At 32.3% G+C, this 16,035-nt stretch overlaps 1 protein-coding gene across 2 annotated transcripts in view; it reads left to right on the forward strand.

Annotated features, from left to right (window-relative positions):
* The window catches only part of LOC145670701 (uncharacterized), a 546,590-nt gene extending 531,444 nt beyond the window's left edge, over window positions 1-15,146 (forward strand). For both annotated transcript variants that reach the window (XM_081739486.1, XM_081739494.1), the window contains one exon: window positions 998-15,146. The gene's annotated coding sequence lies outside the window, so the exon portion shown is untranslated. The remainder of the gene's footprint in view (window positions 1-997) is intronic.
* The last annotated feature ends 889 nt before the right edge of the window (window positions 15,147-16,035 follow it).

The raw sequence follows: 16,035 nt of genomic DNA on the forward strand, positions 1-16,035 counted from the left end.
CAACCTGGGTGCACAAATCCTTTCTTTCAGAGTTATAGGCTGCCGAAAACATGAAAAATTGAACTTTAAAGGTCCATAGCTCCCAAACTATGGGACCCACCATTGTCAGGTCAAGACTTCACGTAGGAACTAGTATGTGGCTTATCCAAATATCCATGTTTAAGAATCCTGCGGTACTTCCGCAACAATTTTTTGTAGAGGTAGTTGGTGAGTACTTCAAATTATATGTCCGTAGCCCGAATCAAGAAATAAAGATAAAAGAGCTAGTTGTACTGGAATTCCAAACTGATATATTGAGATTTAAGCTCGATATTACATTCTATAAAAAGGTTTTCCATCTTTTCTCTGCAGATGTGTTTGCTTTATCTTTCACTAACATAATAGATTATTTAAAAAATAAAAACAGACGCAACGAGATTGTACTTGTAGTGTTTAGGCCTTTCTGAGTGCGAGTGTTGTTTCCCTCCTCTTCATTGTTCATAATGGGGTAGCATACTTAAAATCGTGATTTTTAAGATTTGTTCTTTCTGGAGAAAGGGGAGGGGACAGCAAGTGATGCCACTAGACGAGACAGCCCTAGTATTATCACAATTGTTAATCTTTCTATTACATGTTCATCCTTATGAATATTCGTACGACATAGTTTTGATTAACTTCAATATACAACACAAGGTCTGTAGGTAGGGTAGGATGAAATGCTTTAATTAATTCTCGAAAAGAATAGAGCACTTTGGATGTTTACAAGAAACTTTGCAGTATGAATATTGTTTTTTCCTGATAGAAAATAGAATTTTCTTTTATGGTTTTATTATAAAGAAAGGAACTTGGAATGTTAATTTCTAAATTGCATATGTTGATTCTCTAACGTATCGTTACCAACTCTCATCTCTCTCTCTCTTTCTCTCTATTACTTTTTGTAATATCGTTTGATTAAAATGTCTGATCAATATCGAGAGACTAATATTTGTACTAATATGTATATTTGTATCTCTCACAGGCTTACGTCGATACTCCATCCTATACAACGGACGTTTATCGATTGCATTCGAACGCTCCCGACATCTGGTGTCGAAATGAAGGATTTCCTCCACCCAGTCCTTGGTGTTGGTGATGTATGGTGCTGCCATCTCTACACCGAGATTTAAAATTTTACTATTCATTCAACTAAGTTGCTAACAAGTCTTCACTTGACGAGCAACTGCGTGATATTTTTTAAAAAACATAAAAAATAAGCACACTGTGATGAATTAATTGTATACTTTTACCTTTTATTATTATTGTTATTATTATTATTATTACTGATGTTACTATCTTTATTTATTTTCTTTTTTCTTTCTTCTTTTTCTAATCTGTATGACAGAGAAATTTGTGAAAAATGTTTGCGAGTGAGTAAATAAATATGTAGGTAAACAAGTTGATGAATGGTCACTCTATAAAATGTTCTTACACACACATACACACAAATGTTGTGATTTTATTCAAAAACCAAAGCAGTAATTGCTGCAATACGTGATTTATTTCTGTTTAACTTATGTTACGGTGAGTTTGCTTGAATTTGGTCTAGTGCAGAATTTAAAAAAAAAAAAAGTGATACTTTTTAGGAAACCGATATATTATCGTATTTTTTTTTAAAACTAAGTGATTGGTAGTCCACTCAGAAAGCGATGCAGTAATTTTCTTACCATTTGCTAAAACTAGGAAATTATTTTAAAGCAAAATAATTGGAAAGTCTTAAGTATAGCAAATAGCGCAAACAATTTTAAGTGTTCATGTGGTCGAAAACTTATCCAAACAACTCTAGTTTTTCAACATATTTGTGGATCTGCGAAGTGAAACTATTAAATCGGCCAGACTACGTTACATACATGACTGGTTAATTTTTGCAAGGAACCTACTTACGACGTAACAAAACAGCAGCATATAGGTTCTACAAATATAGAGTCCGCGAGAAAAATGTATACTACACTCTTTGTCGTCCTGTCTTTGGCATTGACAATTGTTTTGAAATTTAAGTATGTTGTAGTACGGTTTTTCGCCCAACAGATGTCGTCATTGTCAATTGTTTTCAGTTAAAATTATGTTGTAGTACGGTTTTTCGCTCAACAGATGTCGGTACTGTCACCACGATTAGTGAGATAAGAAAATGGCAGATGCACGCTTGAGTTCGAGCAGCGTAAGTACATTTTGAAGTGTTTTATCAGGTTTGGGAATGCCACGGAAGTGCAGTGGAGAGAAGAGTTCGGTACTGAACCACCAACCCGCCTAACAATCAAACGTCAAGCATGCACCTGCCATTTCCTTATCTCACTAACCGTGCTGATAGTACTGACATCTGTTGAGAGAAAAACCGTACTACAACATACTTAAATTTCAGAACAATTGTCAATACCAGTATTCTAATACAGGATGACAAAGAGTGAATACATTTTTTCTTTCGCACTCTGTATGTAGCGAATTTGGCATGATGAACTTACATAGATAATCAATTTAATAGCTGTACAGGCACAATGTAAATTTATGATTGGCTGATTGATTAGGTAATACAGTCAAACAATTCGATCCTGCGTCGTAAGAAAATCAGATAACACTGAAGACACAGTCTTCGATAAATAAGGAAAATAAATTAATTGAAGGGCTGGCGGGATAAAAGGGATAAGTCCACTTTTAAAAATTGTTCAGGGGAGCAAAAACAATGCTCTGAAACCAAATAACTTTTGTCTTTGATAATTTATTTTTAATTTTTCTTAGTGATTTTAGAAGGACTGGGTCCCATTTATCCCACAACCAACAACACTATTCGAAAGGCATTGGTTCAACGTATAATTGGGCATAAAAACATCCTTTCTGCGAATTGATGGACTTATCCCTTTTATCCCTCCAGCCCTTCAATTTAGAACTCTTAAAAACAATATTTCTTTGTTTATTACAAATCTTAATAAACAAAGATTTAATACTTTAATATTTAATACTTTTAAATATTTTTTTTTCTCAAAGTAGATCCCTGCTTCACTTTGCCGGTATGATATACGTCTTTTGTGCTTCCTATGTGTTCGTATCACTATGATAAATCATGGTTTCTTCAGATAGGTGCTAATCAATTCATAATTGCAACTTGTTAATTTTATAATAATTAAGTTCTTCCTCTTTTTTAATATATATATATATATATCGCTGATGACACATTACTGCAAACAAATTCTGAATGGACTTAAAATTCTGTTCATTAAAAGGCTGCAACGATCAACTACTAAGTATACCATTTTTATATTTAGACTTATATAAGATGTAATAAAAAGTGGAAAATTGATCATATATGTAGTAAAAACAAACGAATCCGAGCGTGGGCATATGAAAATTAAAACATAACTAAAGGTAATTACATGGCAGTTATGATCAAATACATTTAAAGCACCAAATACGGAGACAGCTTTCGAGACTTAATGGCTCGTCAACGGAGTGTAAAGAGAAATCAAGAAAGGAGAAGGAATATTAGAAACCAAGAGACTCCGAATAAGCCTATTGAATAACATTTTCTGGACATCACCTGGAGAAGAAATTTAACGGAAATGTTATTAAGAGGCTCCATCACGGCGAAATTAAAATACCGCTAATTTGACAGTAATTATATGATATCCTCAAATAGATAAAAGATAATCGAAAAGTGGAACAAGAGCTCGCTAGACAATATTATTTTACATGAAATACCGTTATTACGACTCACTTATCTGCTTTCGATTTCCAGCCATTTAGAAAATCGGCATTTATTTTCGCGTTTATAAGTGGCTGCAAACGAAAAGCTAGTAGGTGATTCGTGATAACGGTACCTTATGCAAAGTAATATTGTCTAGGACGTTCTTGTTTCACATTTCGAGATCACATAATTACTGTAAAACTAGCAGTATTTTAATTTTGCAGTAAGCCGTTGTCTCTCTTATTACATATTCACGGTGAAATATACTATACTGCGTATCGTGATATTTGAATAATAGCTGAAAGTAAATTGATCCTGTTAAATGCCAGACCAATTTGGCGGCTCACCAGGAACGAGGCTATCTGCTGTTCTATATAACTTGACTAAAGACAGAAATCAGGTCGTGTGTAACTATCAGCCATATTGGATATTATAACACACAACCGGAAAAAATAAAAATTCTGTCTTCAATTTTTTCCCCCTTTCTTTGCGTGTGTTTACACTCAGTTGTCAAATGATTGTGAAATGAAATGAAATCTTTGAGTCTTACGTCTCTCGATTACGTCATGTGGGCTAAAGGAGACGGTGATGATGAAAAAATAATGAAATGGTGAAATGAAGAAAGTGGGAGAACCTCGAGAAAACCCACGCACGTAGTGTTTGTCCACCACAGTCAAATTATTAATCTCGAAAGCTAAATATCCATATTTAGTACTTGCATTATCATTTTGTTCATAACTGTCATGAAAGTTACTCTTTTTTTAAATATATATATGAGGTATAGCATAAAATATTCGACCCCAAAAGTTCAGATGTCTTCAATAGAATTGAACTCCTTTTAAGCAACTTGTAATTTAATTTGTGACGAGAAAACAGAATCAAATGTGCTGAAATAGTTGCAAGGCAGATGAAATATTAACATTTTTTTTTCTTTCTTTGATAAATAATATAACTTTAGTGGAAGTTTGTATATCTGCAAGATTACCAGTGTCCTGGATTAAAGTTTCAAATAGTAATTCTTTATCTTCTTGTGAATTATTTTTAAGTTTTCATATATTTATGTCCTAAGAAGCTTCTTGTGAACGGCCTTTTATGATCAATCACAATAAAAAAAAAAATAAAAAAAACTTTGGCATAGTCTATGCAATTTTTCCATTTCATGCATAAACATGTTCTTGTGTATTCTAGTCTCATTCATCAACACAATAAAGAAAAAAAAAATAAGAAAGAAAAGAAACAATGCTTGTGTACAATTGATTACTGTTTGAAAGGGTAATTAGATATTTTGTTTTCATTCCATTGTCTCTGGCACTTGTTAGTAATATCTTTATATGAAAGAGCACCATGTACGTAGTAGCATCTAAGAGGATTATTTCAAACTGTTCGCTGTGCAAAATGATTTTTAGATTGGGCTTCCATCATTTATATAACATTATATTCTACGACTATTCAGGAAGAATTTAGTGCATATATTAAAAGAAAACTATTGTATATGTTAAAAAAAAAAGTTGTTTGCATGCTTATAAAATGTGCAATTATTTGTAAGAATTTGGTAATGTAGAAAAAAAAACTTTTATTGAGAACATTCCATAAGGAATTAAGTGATACGTCATTTATCTTAGTAATGTTTTACATGCTTTTAACATTTTAAAACCATTACAATAAATTAGAGTTTGATATTACGAGGGGAAGTCACAAAGTAAAAGGACTTTTGAGAAACGTACATTTATTCAAACGCTAGAAAACTGAAACATGCAGTATTTTTCTACATAATCTCCCTGCACTTCAACGCACTTTTCCCAACGTTTCACAAGTGTTTTGATTCCGTCGGAAAAAAAAGTTTTTTCGGTTCCACCTGTAACCAATTTTGCACCGCATCAATGACTACCTAATAGTTCACCTTTAAATTTCTTAACTTCTGATGATAATGGGTGTTTCCAAACCATGCTCGCAGCCTTACTTTCCACTTCGTGGTGATGTACCCATCGTTGACGTCGATGGCCTCCCCGGTCTTTCCCCGTCACATAAAGAAGTTCTTCCCTGTTTGAAACGCTCTATCCATTCCTAGATCTTACTTCGCGATAAACAGTTGGTCACCATACTGCGCTTGCATTCGACGAATAATTTCCGCATGTTTAACACTTTCCGCAAACAAAAAACGAATCACTGTCCTCATTTTTCTCCTTGGTGCAGATCGACAATGGAGCTGCCATGTTTAACTGTCTGTTTACACTCCAATGACAACCCAGGAATAAGAGTGACATTATTATAGAAGTGTTGCAGACGACACTAATAGAGCGCTGGATACTACCAGTGTTACCAAATCCTAGTGCAAGAAATTGCGTAAGTCCCTTTACTTTTTGACTTCTCCCCGTACAATCGTTTCAAATTGTATTTAATTTTGATTAATCATTTAACTAAGATGTGAAAACAAAGTGCAAGAAATAACAACTCACACGTATGAAATTTAAGAATCTATCGACCAGAAGTTTACATTTTAAATATATAAAGTTAGTTTATATGTAAATAGATTAGAAGCAGTTAATTTGATGCTTTTATTTTATTTTTTTCCTACATCCAATTGTATATTGAATTTTTCAACTTTTTGAGTCACAATCTTTGGTTCGCGTGATCCTGAGTTCGGTTGTTGATAGAACAGCCTCTGTTAACTTACGAGGCTTTTTTTTTGTTTGTTTGTTTGTTTTTTTGTTTCGTTTCTTTTAACAAAATTTTGAGGAATGTGAAAAAAACCGGGAATAAAAGTTTTGAAAAATACCATTAAAGGAAAATAAGGACAATTTTCCTTATTCAAAAAGTAATCTCAAAACCAACTTGTAATTAACTTTGTTTTCACATCATGTTAGATGATTTTCTAGGAAGACAGTCCATCTCCTAAAGTTTTACTCCATTACAACACTTTTTAAATGACAATATGTTTTACACTATCTACAGTTGTAAAGCAAAATACTGTGAATACACTGTCCACTTACAGTCAAAAGTATTTCGAGTACGTAATGAATAGTCAGTTAAATACTTTCGACTATGATACTAACCGAAATTTACTTGAAGATAGACTGTTGTTTATTGTATCAAATCAATATGCCATAATAAAGATCCAAAATTCAATAAATATGATGTAGCTCATATATTTGTTATTATTATTATTATTTTCAAATTTAACAATGCATTGCGCTAGTGATAGTTTTGATCAAGAATTCCTTCCATTGCTAAATGAAGCTCTATTTCATATATTATTCCTCTTTTCATTAATTAAAAAATATATTAATTTTCAAATATCACTAATAATTTATATATAATTTATCTATATAAACACAGAGTGTTTCAAAACAACACCGATAACGTTTGGGAGGTGATTCCTGACACCAAAACAAGACAAAAAGTGGGTGCATAAACGCTTCCTTTCGGAGTTAGAAGCTGTCGAAAACATGAAAAATGAGCTTTAAAGCTCCATCGCTCCAAAACCATGGGACGTACCGTAATCGGGTCAAGATTTCACTTAGGAATTAATATGTGCGCTATCCAAAAATCCATGTTTCAGAATCCTAACGTACTCACGCAACATTTTTTACAGAGGGAGCTTGGCTACGGGCATATAATTTGAAGTACTAACCAACTACCTCTATAAAAATTGTTGCGGAAGTACTGCAGGATTCTGAAACATGGATATTTAGATAGGCCACATACTAGTTCCTGAGTGAAGTCTTGAGCCGATTACGGTAAGTTCCATAGTTTTAGAGCTATGGACCTTTTAATGTTCATTTTTTCATGTATTCGGCAGGCTATAAGTCCGAAAGGAAGCATTTGTACACCCGAGTTGGCCTATACTTTTTGTCATATCTTGGTATCAGGAATCACCTCCCAAACGTTGTCGGTGTTGTTTTGAAACACCCTGTATAAGAAACTTAATTTTATTGGTGTCACAGTGATATGAAAAAGAATGAAGATAGTAGCTGTAAATAATATGTATGTCTATGAAACTAAGGAAGATCTACGAAGTTGAACTTTTTGTAAGAACAATGTAAGACCAATTGGGACCGGTTGGTTGTAACTTTATGTTAATTCAAGAATTTTTACAAAAATGTGTTTCATAGAAAAAGAGTAATACTGCAAACTACCAGCAAGTTTTCACGTTTTTTAACAATGTTGCAAAGCTAAAATGTTACCACTAATGAATCTTTTCTTAAAAAAAGAAGAAAATTAACTGTGAAAATGAAACGCTAAAATAAAAAATAACAATAATTACATTTTCTTTTTGTTCTAGTGAACTTAGCGTGATGTACATTAATAGCCTACGGTGGACTTAGTAGGTACCATGTACTTATTTTAGTCAGTTTTTTTTTCAAGGAAATATATAGATTATGTCAGTACTATGTACTGTAGTATTTAAACAATAAAAATAAGTGAAAGATGAATGTAGTCATTCCGCCATTTTGGTATTTTTTTCTTCATATTATTATTAGGAGCTACACGGTATGCTTTTGGCAATCACAAAGCGGTTTTCTTTGGCAAGTCCATAAAATATATATGTTGTCGTCTAGTATATGAAAATACTGTAGATGTAAGATAATCAAAATGGGTTCTATATATTTCATACATATATATCCGTAGTGTTTATTCTCGAAAGTGTGAATTATTTTTTAAGTCTGTTTCTGTTTTCAATGCTTGAAGTACAATTTTTCGTAACGTACTTTAATATGTGTAAATATTTTTTTTAAAAAAATAAGAAATGGTACTTTCCCAGGGGTGTCATTTAGGGGGCAGGAGGAGCAATGCTCCCCCCCCCTGAGTTTGAGATTGATATAGATATTATCAATAGAATAGTAGTAAATGAATGAAAAACGCGAAATTTTACTTATATCAAGGGGTCTACCCCCCTAAAGCAAAATGTGAAATGACGCTCCTGTACTTTCCACTTGTTTTTAATCTAAAAAAAGAGAAAAGAAAATTTCGAAAAAAGAGCGGGCGGCTTCATAAAGCTTACTAACTCATTTCTAACTACACGATTGAGAATTTCGGTTCAATAATAAATATGATTTGGTTTTTCAAGGAAAATTTTGTGTACATGAAAATATCTATTATAGCTAGACTAGAACTATTATTGCTTTTAGAATTTTTAATGGTGAGCTACACTGAAAAATATAAATTTTCTTTTGTGATTCATATTTTGATTGGCTGTTTCTCGATTCCTTTCGTTATACGTGGCCAATGATGTGCATACATGATGTGCATTCTTAACCAACTTTAGAATTCAAAATCTCGGAAATGATTAATATTGAGTCTTGTGTGACGTAAGAGACCTAATCACTGCGAAATTAAAATACCGCTAATTTTATAGTAATTATGTGATATCTTCAAATAGATAAAAGATAATCAAAATGTGGAAGAAAAGCGCTCTAGACAATATTATTTGCATGAGATACCGTTATCACGAGTCACCTAGTAGCTTTCCGTTTGCAGTCATTTATAAACGCGAAAATAAACGCCGACTTCCTAAATGGCTGGAAATCGAAAGCAGATAAGTGAGTCGTGATAACTACATCTCATGTAAAATAATATTGTCTAGCGAGCTCTTGTTTCACTTTTCGAGTATCTTTTATCTATTTGAAGATATTACATAATTACTGTAAAATTAGCGGTATTTTAATTTCACCGGGATGGGGCCTCTTAAACAAAGAGAACACAAAATTTTACTTTTTTTAACACAGCAAAACACTGTATTGTAATATAATACATGGTTTCTAATGTCGAAATTATGTCAAGGATACTCACTTCGTTGATCTGTGTTGTACACTCATGGCCGAAAAGTTTCTTATGGGTTAATTGAATGGTCATATATGACCCACAGAAAACTTTTGTTGTGATTGTACTGTACCATCTTGACACCCATATTTTTTTAAACTATGCTTACATTTTCTATATAATTGTAGTTTCCTTTAGAAAATACTTTCATGTATTTGTTCCTCGTTTTCGATCATTACAAAATACAAGTAATTTGAAAATGGTTTCTGTGTTAAGGTACGTTGATTAATTATAAAATTTGTTAAATTTGGACGAGAGCAACATTTAAACTTTATGCATTATATGCTTTTATGTTGTGAGTACCCAAAGCTATTAACTTGCACGAGCTTAAGACTTCAAGAAATTCAGATAACTTGCTTAAAGCCAGAATACGGCTATATCATCCACAATATGAAAATATGTAAAATTTGTTACGGTAATTTTACAATTCTTATTGTGAATCTAATAATTTGAGCGAACAAAATGTTTGCTACATGCATCATTTGATGTATATTAGTTGTGTTAAAATTCTAGTAAACTAATATTAAAAAATATATACCTAAATTACATATTCGAATATACGGATAATTAGTTGCATGATGAAAGAAAAAGATTCAAACAAACGCGTGAATAAGTTAACAGTATATATATGTAGGATGTTTCAAAACAACACCGACAACGTTTGGAAGGTGATTCCTGACACCAAGATAAGGCGAAAAGTATAGACCAACCTGGGTGCGCAAAAATGCTTCCTTTCGAAGTTATAAGGCTGCCGAAAACATGAAAAAATGAATTTTAAAGCTCCATAGCTCCAAAACTATAGAACCTACCTTAGTCACTTAGGAACTAATATGTGCGCTTCCAAAAATACATGTTTCAGAATCCTACGGTGCTTACTCAACAAAATTTTTATAGAGGGAGTTTGGCTACGGGCATATAATTTGAAGTGCTCACCTACTACGTCTATAAAAATTGTAGCGGAAGTATCGCAAGATTTTGAAACTTGAATATTTATACAGAGCACATACTAGTTTCTAAGTGAAACCTTGACCCGACTACGATAGGTTCCATAGTTTTGGAGCTATGGACAGTTAAAGTTCCTTTTTTTTTTTTTTTTTCGTTTTTACCAGCCTATAACTCCGAAAGGAAGCATTTGTGCACCCAGCTTGGTCTGTACTTTTTCTCCTATCTTAGTGTCAGGAATCATCTCCCAAAGTTGTCGGTGTTGTTTTGAAACACCCTATATATATATATATATATATATATATATATATATATATATATATATATATATATATATATATATATATATATAATGCAGGAGATTATGATAGTGATATGTTTGAGGCTTAGAGATTAAAGGAAAGAAATTGGGAATAAACAATTATGGATATTATATTATTGTAATAAAATAAAGAAAATCATACAAGGTTAAAGGAACATTAATTAAATTAAAAAAATAACAATGATAAGGAATACAGAAAATAGTTAACCTGATATCTTACGTCTACAGTATTAAACGAACGTTTCTACTTGCCTTTATATGTATGTTGTACTTATGTATAAATAAATAAATAAATAAACCAACCACAAAGTAGTGTATAGAATATATAAGGTAAACTTTATATAAATAAACAAAGTATAGATATATATATTGTGTGTATGAAATTAATTAGTAAGAATTCTATTATCCTAGTCAATGTTTTACGATTGAAGGCTTGTAAAGTGATTATAAAAAAAAAACTTGTTTTTTTGCTACTACAAAGTAGACAATAACGAGGGAGGTGATTTGGATGCAGCCGAGCTTAAAAACATTTGTGTATGTATATCTTAATAGTGATGGTACTATATATTTACTGTGTGTGTACATAATTGCTTATAAACACAGACTATTATTAACATTATTATTATTATTAATAATATTAGAAGTGATATGAACAGCCTAGTCCTAAATTTCTGTGCAGAATTTTGTTTGGTTTACTTAAATGCTGTTGTGCTTCTTTACATTGTTTTAAAAATGATGAAAGTGTTTCAAGATGGCTTTTAGCACTTCATATAGTGATATTTGACTACGAATATGTGCCTATTGAAACAGTGCATTAAAAATTAAATAATTAAAAGCATTCGAATATATTTTTATTCATACTTTTAATTTGACAGTAACGTCTTAACATATTCATTGTTGACCTTGTGTAGAAACGCTCGTCTAAGAGCCTGACTTACAAAAAACTAATACAAAATTTGCCATTTTTCTTTTGCTTGTGTTTCGTAAGTGAAAGGGGATAATGAAATGCAACTTACAACAATCATAGATAATGTTATTTTACAACAGAAAATGTGAACCTGAAGAATTTTCAGTGTTGTCAGAATAACATTTTCTCCAAAATCTAAGTTAAACCAGAGACTAGAGGAATGAACTTAACTGCATCTGATTACGTATCATGTTGTTTTGCTATCCTGTGTACTACTTTTTAAATAATAGTTCTGTTCAGTTTGTAATAAACAAAACAGTTTTAATATACAGTTATTAAAATTAAATAATAATGTTATTTAAAAAGTTGTTCACAGGATACTAAAACAACATGAAGTGTAACAAAATGCAGTTGAATTCGTTCCTCTAGTCGCTGCCTTAACTTAGATTTTGCGGGAAATGTTATTCTGGCAACACTGTAATTTCTATGGATGGCAACACTGAAAATTCTTTAGATTCATATTTTCTGTTGTACAATAACATTATCTATGATTGTGGTAAGTTGCATTTCATTATCTCCTTCACTTATGAATAAACAAGCTAAAGACAAATGACAAATTTTGCATTATTTTTCAGTAAGTCAAGCTCCGTTCCTGATAAAAGCTCCGAAACAGGAACTGGTTTACGTTTGCTCGTGTAAAATATTCTTGTAGGTCCGAGAAAAAAATCAAGACGCTTGTAACTACAAAAAAAATTGAACGCGAGAAAAATGTAGGCACTTACAATTTCACAATAAGTTAAGGCACTTAAAAACCCAAGTGGTAATTAGCACGACTATACGCATTCGCAGGTTCGATCCACAGTTAAAATATATTAAATGGAATATTTCGAAGCATGCTGTCGCAGCATACCTGCTGATTATGCTGATTATGGTACACTAACTATAGAGGACGTTAGGTTCTTGAATTTAGCTTAAGAAAGTCAATAGAACAATACCCATCAAACTTACTGGATTCTGTGAAGTAGAGAGCTAGTTATGGGTACTACTGTACATAAGATGTAAAGTTACTATTATGAATTAGATTAAATTGGTTTTATTTCGGAGTTCTGGTTTATGTGAAAATTAGAAATATTTTATTCCCATTGTAAAAGGAAAATTGCATTGAGAATTTCTGTGAATACAACCCTTATGAGTACGTAGAAAAAGGATAGATACGTGGACTCTACATACGAAAAAAGAGCTTCAGGTATTACAACAAAATACGAATATTGTGATTCACTATATGAAGATCTAAAAGTTATCTTAAAACATACTATAATAATGTAATAAGACCGTTTAGATCAACATGGAGCGAATCCACATAACGTATAGCAGATATTCACTTTAACATTCATTCATGCTCATTAATAGTCATAACACTATGCAATATTGAAATTCCATTTGATTTTGACATGTTTTTAAATTTAAAAAAATATTCTCCGAAAGACCAGAAACAGTAACTGATTTTTCAACTAATGAAACTCTCCTTGTTAAACTATTCATTTTTTTTAAATCACTTTTCGTGGTTAATAGATTCATTCTTTGAAACAGAATAGGTGGCAACACAAAGCATACTTTTGTCTGAGAAGAAAGCTGAGCTTGAGATAAATATTACAATAAGAGAGTAACACTATGGGTTATTCAGTTCCAGTGATAAAACTAGCTTTCTATTTGGCTGAAATGGCGTATAATATTGACAAGTATGGTCCAGTATAAGTATAGTGCTGTAACATTCCACTGGGAAAATTACTGGTGTTCCCATGACATTATTTTTCCCATATAAGAATAGTATTTCAGTGAGGCAGATTTTCAGTATTTTTCGAGTGATTTTTCACTACCTTCTCAGTGAAATGCTTCAAAACTTCTTATTTTTCGAGTGATTTTTCACTACCTTCTCAGTGAAATGCTTCTAAACTTCTTTTTCGAGTGATTTTTCACTACCTTCTCAGTGAAATGCTTCAAAACTTCTTCTCTTCCGAGTGATTTTTCACTACCTTCTCAGTGAAATGCTTCAAAACTTCTTATATTTCGAGTGATCTTTCACTACCTTCTCAGTGAAATGCTTCAAAACTTCTTCTTTTTCGAGTGATTTTTCACTACCTTCTCAGTGAAATGCTTCAAAACTTTTTCTTTTTTGAGTGATTTTTCACTACCTTCTCAGTTAAATGCTTCAAAACTTCTTTTTCGAGTGATTTTTCACTACCTTCTCAGTGAAATGCTTGTGATTTTTCACTGTCTTCTCAGTGAAATGCTTCAAAACTTCTTATTTTTCGAGTGATTTTTCACTGTCTTCTCAGTGGGATGCTTCAAAACAGATAGTGGGATGCTCACTGAGAAAATAGTGAAAAATCTCATGAAAAATAAATACACGTCCTGACCACAAAAACCGTATCACTGCTCGTTGTTCCTCTTTAGTGCAAACTTCTAATGGAGTAGCTATAATCTATCTGCAACGAAAGGAAAACAAATTTAGGAATTAGAATCAAACTTTGATAGCATGACCACAACAGCATAACAATAAAATAAGCGAGGACAGAAGTCAGTACCAATAATATAAGAAGAGTTATGGCGAAATTACGGATAATTTTTGACTTACGCTCGTAATATCTGCCTTCCGCCTGGACGAAGCACCGGTGGGAGTTCATGTGGCTCGAAACCCACGTTAAGGTGTAGGTCCACGTCTCATATAGCCTCGCTGCTGAACGAGACGCTAAATTTCAATTCAACCAACTAACTGGACGAAGCATAGTGTTGCCATCGCTATATTGTAATATTATTTTACACTACCACTACAAACAAAAATAATTTCAACTTCTTTCATTTGATTGTGTTGCGTTATTTTATATATTTCCTTTGTAGATAATTCAGACAAAAGCCACATATTAATATGTAAATCCACTGTCATACGTACGTAGCAAAGATCTGAGTATTTGTTTAATGAATACAAAACATAAGCTATGTTCAAGTCTGCTAGTTTAATACTGAGAAGTGCATAAGTGTTTTAGAATTGTATCCTTTCCTATGATAACAGGAAGAGTTTCATTTGTTGCGTTGATTGAAGTACTTATAAGAAAATAGTGCCTAGATTTTTAACTTAGTTTCGTAAATATTACGGAATACTGTTGAATATTGAATCTTTTTGTGACTATGTTGTCCACTTGATTGCCTTCAATGCATGAAGAAGCTCCAGAGTCTAATTCACAGAAGTTTGTGAGAGAATATAATTCAGTTCATTACGATTGTCCTTTTTTTTAAGAAGAAAAAGTAAAAGAATATAATAAGAGAAACAAATCTAGCATCTGATATGTAAAATATACAGAAACAGTTATTTAATGTTTCTCTTGTGAGTATGACTTAAGATTATATGAGATACACTGTGTATCTTGTTTGATCCCTAAGATATGGAATAAATTATTAAAAATTAATTTACTGTTGTTTCATTATTCCGCCTTGTACTATTTTCTGTGTAAGTTGCATTAAGTAACAATATAATATTCATAAGTACAATTAGAAGATTAAGAAAATAAAAAGAGAAATTCTTGTGACGTTTCTGTAGCATAAGAAGTGCCTTCTTCAGGCTATCCTCTCTGTTTTAACTCTTTTGGGATTTCCACTTTTTGAGGTAAATTTTAGACTTTCACTCAAACAGCTGCTGCTTCCGAACATTTTATATATATATATATATATATAGAATAGATCATCCTTTAAAACCGCACCACTCGCTTGTCCGTATTATACACCAGAAACGGGAAAATCGGGGGAAACCGGGAGTTCTTTCGAAATTTCTTTTTTAAATTTTTGTGTCCTTCTGGTCCGGGCCTAGGTTCACGTAGGAATCTCAAAGTCTCTTGAAAAATATGTAGTCATATACACAATGCGTGTGTAAAAATTCAATCTTGTATCTTGAAACCAAAGGGCGGAAAAAGAAAATGAAAATCTAAAGGTGATCCATTTCTTTCTTTCTTTCTTTCTTTCTCTCTCTCTCTCTCTCTTTAGACTTCCAAAAATTTTTCCTAAAAATTCTAAAAATTTATTGCGTCATTACTATTTGGTCTAGCGTCATGGTTCAAGCCATTTTCTTCAGTATTACGCGCCCTTTCCTAGGGTACCAGTCACATGTGCGATTACCGTATTATACCCGGAACACGGAAATCTAGGAAAAACGGATTTCTTCTGAAAAAATCACCATCTCGGAACATTTGCACCCCTCGGGCCAGGGCCCGGGTTCACGTAGGAATCTCAAAAAAAAAAAAAGTTGAGAAATACTCAAAGGTGCACACAATTCTTATATGAAAAATTTCAATTTGATATCTT

This window comes from Thermobia domestica, chromosome 2 (genome assembly GCF_964235325.1).
Source record: "Thermobia domestica chromosome 2, izTheDome1.hap1.1, whole genome shotgun sequence".
Classification (NCBI taxonomy): domain Eukaryota; kingdom Metazoa; phylum Arthropoda; class Insecta; order Zygentoma; family Lepismatidae; genus Thermobia; species Thermobia domestica.